We start from the raw sequence: 9354 nt of genomic DNA, 5'->3' as shown, positions 1-9354 counted from the left end.
ATAAATAAGGTGAAAGCTGAGAACAATCTTCTAAGGCTGGATAGAAAACAACCCTAAGGTACTAGTGACATGTCATATATTCTTGGTACACATGCTTGAACACTCATGTGCACTGTATCTAACAAATCTTTCTTTTTATTCCTTCCTGCAGGATCTTACAAAGGATATTACTAGATGGAGCTCAATCAAGAGAGATTTTGATGTTTTTGCTCAAAATAATGAAGCAGTCACCTACATTTTTTGTTTATCAATTTCTTAAGAGATTTTCTTTTAATTTGTAATCATCAAATGAAATGAAAAGTATCCTTCTTATTAATATTGCTGATCTTTTTCTTGTTCAAAACTTTCAATTGTGATTTATAGTTTTGTTAGCATTAGATTGTGCTTTTTTAGTTTGAAAAAAACTGTCAAAGATCCAAGTTTTTTTGGCTTTACTTAAGTTATTAATTGTGAAAGATCCAAGTCTTTTTTCTTTACTTAAGTTATTGATTGTCTATGTAATAGTCCTTAAAACAATATCGGATGGATTTCTTGCTCCCATGTCTCACATTGGTCTTTAGGTAAGACAAGTGGTGACCTTGAAAGTATGGTCTCATATCTCAATCAAGTGAAGAGACATGAAGCTTAAATATCACTACTATGTATCTAGTGTTAAACTCCATCGAGACAAAGATACTAGAGTGCCAAATTGCAGTCTAGTTTAAGTGAAAATCCATTTGAGCTAAGGTAAAACTTATAGTGCCTCATTTTTCTAGGATTCTATCCCATCAAGGAAGTTAGAATCTAGCACAATCAATTAAGACTCTTTTGGAGCCTAGATAGGACAATTCGTGGAACTTAAGAAACTTATTATTGAGTTAGAGTCTAGCTTAGATAAGCAAAAGATCTTCAAACCAGCACTTGACTTTCTTACTATTCAATATTCAAAGTCCCTTGAGGCTAACACATTACATACCTACTTGTAACCTAACTAATTATGAGTAAGTATATAGATCTAAGCAATTATATATAATGAGTCTTCAAACTAATAAACCAAGGCAAGAGAGTAGCAAGGTCCACTACTTATCCAAGATCAGCTGTAGATAACATAGAAAGATTCTAGTTCTACTAATTGTCTAATTATAGGCATGGAGAACTGATAGAAGGTTGACCACTTGTCCAACCTATCATCTCTAGTAAGATGGGAGGTTTAGCCTTAAGATTCACCATGTGACCAACCTATACGTCATTGTAATATGAAGAGTAGAAAAGAAAAGCTCCACCACTTGTCCAAGCTAGGATTCATTAAAACATAGAAAAAAACAAAGCTCCACCACTCGTCCAACCTTTAGAGTTGCAAAGTATATGGGTTGTCTAAACTAGGTATGGGAAAATAATTGAAGGTCCACCACTTGAAACATGGAGAGAAGCAAGCTCCATTGAAACACCCAAAACCCATGATATTTTGTACATAGGGGATGTATATTCAAGGCCCACCACTTGTCCAACCTAGTATCCCTAGTAGCTTGATAGGTTTGGTCTCAAGATTCACCACTTATCCACTCTATGTCACTGTATTAAAAAGAATTGGGTGTTAAGGTCCACCACTCAACCAACCTATAAGGTTATATCTTAAATGGTATTTTTCCTCACAACTTGAAATACCCATGATATGTTTTACAAAGGGGTTTTGTTTCAATGTCCACCACTTGTGCAAGCTAACTCTATTTAAACATAGAGAGAAGCAAAGGTCCACCACTTGTCCAAGCTAGGCTATATTGAAACATGGAGAGAAGAATGCTCCACCATTTCTCCAAGATAGGCTTCATTCAAACATGGAGAGAAGCAAGCTCCACCATGTCTCCAAGCTAGGATCCATTTAAATACCCTAAACCCATTACATTTTGTACATGGGGGGTTTTATTTCAAGGCCCACCACTTGTCTAGCCTTTTATCCCTAGTAGCACGGGTGGTTTGGTCTCAAGATTCACCACTTGTACACTCTATGTTATTATATTAAGAAGAACTATGTGTTAAGGTCCACCACTTGTCCAACCTATAAGGTTATATCTTAAATGGTATCACTTCTCACCACTTGAAATGCCCATGATATGTTTTACATGGGGGTTTCATTCCAAGGTCCACCACTTGTCCAAGCTAACTCTATTCAAACATAGAGAGAAGCAAAGGTCCACCACTTGTCAAAGCTAGGCTCCGTTGAAACATGGAGAGAAGTAACCTCCATCATTTTTCCAAGATAGGTGCCATTCAAACATGGAGAGAATCAAGATCTACCATGTCTTCAAGATGCTAGGCTCCATTGAAACACCCTAAAACCATGATATTTTGTACATGGGGTGTTTACATTCAAGGTCCACCACTTGTCTAACCTATTATACCTAGTAGCATGAGTGGTTTGGTCTTAAGATTCACCAATTATCCACTCTATGTCATTATATTAATAAGAACTGGGTGTTAAAGTCCACCACTTGTCTAACCTATAAGGTTATATCTTAAATTTTATCCTTCACCACTTGTCAAGGTCCACCACCACTTTTCCAACCTCCTATGAGGTTATATTTTGAATGATATTTTTTCTCATCACTTGTTATGCCCATGGTATGTTTTACAAAGGGCTTTTGTTCCAAGCTACCTCTATTGAAACATAGAGAGAAGCAAAGGTCCACCACTTGTCCAAGATAGGCTCCATTGAAACATGGAGAGAAGGATGCTCCACCATTTCTCCAAGATAGGTTCCATTGAAACATTGAGAGAAGCAATCTCCACCATGTCTCCAAGCTAAGCTCCATTGAAATACCCTAAACCCATATTATTTTCTACATGAGGGGTTTACATTCAAGGTCCACCACTTGTCCAACCTTTTATCCCTAGTAGCACGAGTGGTTTGGTCTCAGGATTCACCACTTGTGCACCCTATGTCATTATATTAAGAAGAACTATTTGTTAAGGTCCACCACTTGTCCAACCTATAAGGTTATATCTTAAATGGTATCCTCTCTCACCACTTGAAATGCCCATGATATGTTTACATGGGGGTTTCATTCCAAGGTCCACCACTTGTCCAAGCTAACTCTATTCAAACATAGAGAGAAGCAAAGGTCCACCACTTGTGAAATCTAGGCTCCGTTGAAACATGGAGAGAAGTAACCTCCATCATTTTTCTGAGATAGGTGCCATTCAAACATGGAGAGAATCAAGATCTACCATGTCTACAAGATGCTAGGCTCCATTGAAACACCCTAAAACCATGATATTTTGTATATGGGGTGTTTATATTCAAGGTCCACAACTTGTCTAACCTATTATACCTAGTAGCATGAGGGGTGTGGTCTTAAGAGTCACCACTTATCCACTCTATGTCATTATATTAAGAAGAACTGGGTCTTAAGGTCCACCACTTGTCCAACCTATGAGGTTATATCTTAAATGGTATCCTTCACCACTTGTCAAGGTCCACCACCACTTTTCCAACCTATAAGGTTATATCTTGAATGATATTTTTTCTCATCACTTGTAATGCCCACGGTATGTTTTACAAACGGGTTTTGTTCCAAGATCCACCACTTATCCAAGCTAACTCTATTGAAACATAGAGAGAAGCAAAGTTCCACCACTTGTCCAAGATTATGCTCCATTGAAACATGGACAGAAGGATGCTCCACCATTTCTCCAAGATAGGTTCCGTTGAACTACTTGTCCAACCTATTATCCCTAGTAGCACGAGTGGTTCTGTCTCAAGATTCACCACTTGTACACTCTATGTCATTATATTAAGAAGAACTATGTGTTAAGGTCCACCAATTGTCCAACCTATAAGGTTATATCTTAAATGGTATCCTTTCTCACCACATGAAATTTCCATTATATGTTTTACATGCGGGTTGCATTGCAAGATCCACCACTTGTCCAAGCTAACTGTATTCAAACATAGAGTGAATCAAAGGTCCACCACTTGTCAAATCTAGGCTCCGTTGAAACATGGAGAGAAGTAACCTCCATCATTTTTCCAAGATAGGTGCCATTCAAACATGGAGAGAATCAAGATCTACCATGTCTTCAAGATGCTAGGCTCCATTGAAACACCCTAAAACCATGATATTTTGTACATGGGGTGTTTACATTCAAGGTCCTCCACTTGTCTAACCTATTATACCTAGTAGCATGAGTGGTTTGGTCTTAAGATTCACCACGTATCCACTCTATGTCATTATATTAAGAAGAAATGGGTGTTAAGGTCCACCACTTGTCCAACCTATAAGGTTATATATTAAATGGTATCCTTCACCACTTTTCAAAGTCCACCACCACTTTTCCAGCCTATAAAGTTATATCTTCAATGATATTTTTTCTCATCACTTGTAAAGCCCATGGTATGTTTTACAAAGGGGTTTTGTTCCAAGATCCACCACTTATCCAAGATAACTCTATTGAAACATAGAAAGAAGCGAAGGTCCACCACTTGTCCAAGCTAAGCTATATTGAAACATGGAGAGAAGGATGCTCCACCATTTCTCCAAGATAGGCTTCATTGAACCATGGAGAGAAGCAAGCTCCACCATGTCTCCAACCTAGGATCCATTTAAATACCCTAAACCCATTACATTTTGTACATGGGGGGTTTTATTTCAAGGCCCACCACTTGTCTAACCTATTGTCCCTAGTAGCACGGGTGGTTTGGTCTGAAGATTCACCACTTGTATACTCTATGTTATTATATTAAGAAGAACTATGTGTTAAGGTCCACCACTTGTCCAACCTATAAGGTTATATCTTAAATGGTATCCTTTCTCACCACTTGAAATGCCCATGATATGTTTTACATGGGGGTTTCATTCCAAGGTCCACCACTTGTCCAAGCTAACTCTATTCAAACATAGAGAGAAGCAAAGGTCCACCACTTGTCAAAGCTAGGCTCCATTGAAACATGGAGAGAAGTAACCTCCATCATTTTTCCAAGATAGGTGCCATTCAAACATGGAGAGAATCAAGATCTACCATGTCTCCAAGATGCTAGGCTCCATTGAAACACCCTAACACCATGATATTTTGTACATGGGGTGTTTACATTCAAGGTCCACCGCTTGTCTAACCTATTATACTAGTAGCATGAGTGGTTTGGTCTTAAGATTCACCACTTATCAACTCTATGTCATTATATTAATAAGAACTGGGTATGTTAAGCTCTACCACTTGTCCAACCTATAAGGTTATATCTTAAATGGTATCCTTCACCACTTGTCAAGGTCCACCACCACTTTTCCAGCCTATAAGGTTATATCTTGAATGATATTTTTTCTCATCACTTGTAATGCCCATGGTATGTTTTACAAAGGGGTTTTGTTCCAAGATCCACCACTTGTCCAAGCTAACTCTATTGAAACATAGAGAGAAGCAAAGATCCACCACTTGTCCAAGATAGGCTCCATTGAAGCATGGAGAGAAGGATGCTCCACCATTTCTCCGAGATAGGTTTCATTGAAACATTGAGAGAAGAAATCTCCACCCTGTCTCCAAGCTAGGCTCCATTGAAATGCCCTAAATCCATAATATTTTGTCCATGAGGGTTTTAAATTCAAGGTCCACCACTTGTCCAACCTTTTATCCCTAGTAGCACGAGTGGTTTGGTCTCAAGATTCACCACTTGTACACTCTATGTCATTATATTAAGAAGAGCTATCTGTTAAGGTCCACCACTTGTCCAACCTATAAGGTTATATCTTAAATGGTATCCTTTCTTACCACTTGAAATGCCCATGATAGTTTTTACATGGGGGTTTCATTCCAATGTCCACCACTTGTCAAGGCTAACTCTATTTAATCATAGAGAGAAGTAAAGGTCCACCACTTGTCAAATCTAGGCTCCGTTGAAACATGGAGAGAAGTAACCTCCATCATTTTTCTAAGATAGGTGCTATTCAAACATGGAGAGAATCAAGATCTACCATGTCTCCAGGATGCTAGGCTCCATTGAAACACATAAAAAACCATGATATTTTGTACATGGGGTGTTTACATTCAAGGTCCACCACTTGTCTAACCTATTATACCTAGTAGCATGACTGGTTTGGGTCTTAAGATTCACCAATTATCCACACTATGTCATTATATTACTAAGAGCTGAGTGTTAAGGTCCACCACTTGTCCAACCTATAAGGCTATATCTTAAATGTTATCCTTCACCACTTGTTAAGGTCCACCACCACTTTTCCAATCTATAAGGTTATATCTTGAATGATATTTTTTCTCATCACTTGTAATGCCCATGGTATGTTTTACAAAGGGGTTTTGTTCCAAGATCCACCACTTGTCCAAGCTAACTCTATTGAAACATAGAGAGAAGCAAAGGTCCACCACTTGTCCAAGATAAGCTCCATTGAAACATGGAGAGAAGGATGCTCCACCATTTCTCCAAGATAGGTTCCATTGAAACATTGAGAGAAGCAATCTCCACCATGTCTCCAAGCTAGGCTCCATTGAAATACCCTAAACCCATATTATTTTCTACATGAGGGGTTTACATTCAAGGTCCACCACTTGTCCAACCTTTTATCCCTAGTAGCACGAGTGGTTTGGTCTCAAGATTCACCACTTGTACACTCTATGTCATTATATTAAGAAGAGCTATCTGTTAAGGTCCACCACTTGTCCAACCTATAAGGTTATATCTTAAATGGTATCCTTTCTTACCACTTGAAATGCCCATGATAGTTTTTACATGGGGGTTTCATTCCAATGTCCACCACTTGTCAAGGCTAACTCTATTCAAACATAGAGAGAAGCAAAGGTCCACCACTTGTGAAATCTAGGCTCCGTTGAAACATGGAGAGAAGTAACCTCCATCATTTTTCTAAGATAGGTGTCATTCAAACATGGAGAGAATCAAGATCTACCATGTCTACAAGATGCTAAGCTCCATTGAAACACCCTAAAACCATGATATTTTGTACATGGGGTGTTTATATTCAAGGTCCACAACTTTTCTAACCTATTATACCTAGTACCATGAGTGGTGTGATCTTAAGATTCACCACTTATCCACTCTATGTCATTATACTAAGAAGAAATGGGTGTTAAGGTCCACCACTTGTCCAACCTATAAGGTTATATCTTAAATGGTATCCTTCACCACTTGTCAAGGTCCACCACCACTTTTCCAACCTATAAGGTTATATTTTGAATGATATTTTTTCTCATCACTTGTAATGCCCACGGTATGTTTTACAAAGGGGTTTTGTTCCAAGATCCACCATTTATCCAAGCTAACTCTATTGAAACATAGAGAGAAGCAAAGTTCCACCACTTGTCCAACATAGGCTCCATTGAAGCATGGAGAGAAGGATGCTCCACCATTTCTCCAAGATAGGTTCCATTGAAACATTGAGAGAAGCAATCTCCACTATGCCTTCAAGCTAGGCTCCATTTAAATACCCTAAACCGATAATATTTTGTACACGAGGGGTTTACATTCAAGGTCCACTACTTGTCCAACCTATTATCCCTAGTAGCACGAGTGGTTTTGTCTCAGGATTCACCACTTCTACACTCTATGTCATTATATTAAGAAGAACTATGTGTTAAGGTCCACCACTTGTTCAACCTATAAGGTTATATCTTAAATGGTATCCTTTCTCACCACTTGAAATTCCCATGATATGTTTTACATGGGGGTTTAATTCTAATGTCCACCACTTGTTTAAGCTAACTATATTCAAACATAGAGAGAAGCAAAGGTCCACCACTTGTCAAAGCTAGGCTCCGTTGAAACATGGAGAGAAGTAGCCTCCATCATTCTTCCAAGATAGGTGCCATTCAAACATGGAGAGAATCAAGATCTACCATGTCTCCAAGATGCTAGGCTCCATTGAAACACCCTAAAACCATGATATTTTGTACATGGGGTGTTTACATTCAAGGTCTACCACTTGTCTAAACTATTATACCTAGTACCATGAGTGGTTTGGTCTTAAGATTCACCACTTATCCACTCTATGTCATTATATTAAGAAGAACTGGTTGTTAAGATCCACCACTTGTCCAACCTATAAGGTTATATCTTAAATGGTATCCTTCACCACTTGTCAAGGCCCACTACCACTTTTCCAACCTATAAGGTTATATCTTCAATGATATTTTTTATCATCACTTGTAATGCCCACGGTATGTTTTACAAAGGGGTTTTGTTCCAAGATCCACCACTTGTCCAAGCTAAATCTATTGAAACATAGAGAGAAGCAAAGGTCCACCACTTGTCGAAGATAGGCTCCATTGAAACATGGAGAGAAGGATGCTCCACTATTTCTCCAAGATAGGTTCCATTGATACATTGAGAGAAGCAATCTCCACCATGTCTCCAAGCTAGGCTCCATTGAAATACCCTAAACCCATAATATTTTGTACATGAGGGGTTTACATTCAAGGTCCACCACTTCTCCAACTTATTATCGCTAGTAGCACGAGTGGTTTGGTCTCAAGATTCACCTCTTGTACACTCTATGTCATTATATTAAGAAGAACTATGTGTTAAGATCCACCACTTTTTCAACCTATAAGGTTATATCTTAAATGGTCTCCTTTCTCACCACATGAAATTCCCATGATATGTTTTACATGGGGGTTTCATTCCAATGTCCACCACTTGTCCAAGCTAACTCTATTCAAACATAGAGAGAAACAAAGGTCCACCACTTGTCCAAGCTAGGCTCCATTGAAACATGGAGAGAAGGAACCTCCATCATTTCTCATAGATAGGCTCCATTGAAACATGGAGAGAAGTAAGCTCCACCATGTCTCCAAGTTGCTATGCTCCATTGAAATACCCAATACCCATGATATTTTGTACATGGGGGTTTTACATTCACGGTCCACCACTTGTCCAACATGTTATCCCTTGTAGGTTTGGTCTCATTATTCACCACTTGTCCACTCTATGTCATTATATTAAGAGAAATTGGGTGTTAAGGTCCACCAATTGTCCAACCTATAAGGTTATATCTTGAATGGTATTGTTTCTCACCACCTGTAATGCCCATGACATGCTTTACATGGGGGTTTTGTTCCAAGGTCCACCACTTGTCCAAGCTAATTCTATTGAAACAGAGAGAGAAACAAAGGTCCACCACTTTTTCAAGCTAGGCTCCATTGAAACATGGACCTTAATATCAAATTATTCCTAGTAGTATGAGTGATATTTTGTACATGGGGGGTTTACATTCAAGGTCCACCACTTGTCCAACCTATTTTTCCTAGTAGTTTGGTCCCAAGGTTCACCACTTGTCCACACTATGTCATTATATTAAGAATAATTGGGTGTTAAGGTCCACCACTTATCCAACCTATAAGGTTATATATTGAATG

This window comes from Adiantum capillus-veneris, chromosome 24 (genome assembly GCF_014529385.1).
Source record: "Adiantum capillus-veneris isolate H3 chromosome 24, ASM1452938v2, whole genome shotgun sequence".
In the NCBI taxonomy this organism is placed as follows: Eukaryota; Viridiplantae; Streptophyta; class Polypodiopsida; order Polypodiales; family Pteridaceae; genus Adiantum; species Adiantum capillus-veneris.
The sequence above is the reverse complement of the archived record's forward strand: the minus strand, read 5'-3'. Positions refer to the sequence as shown.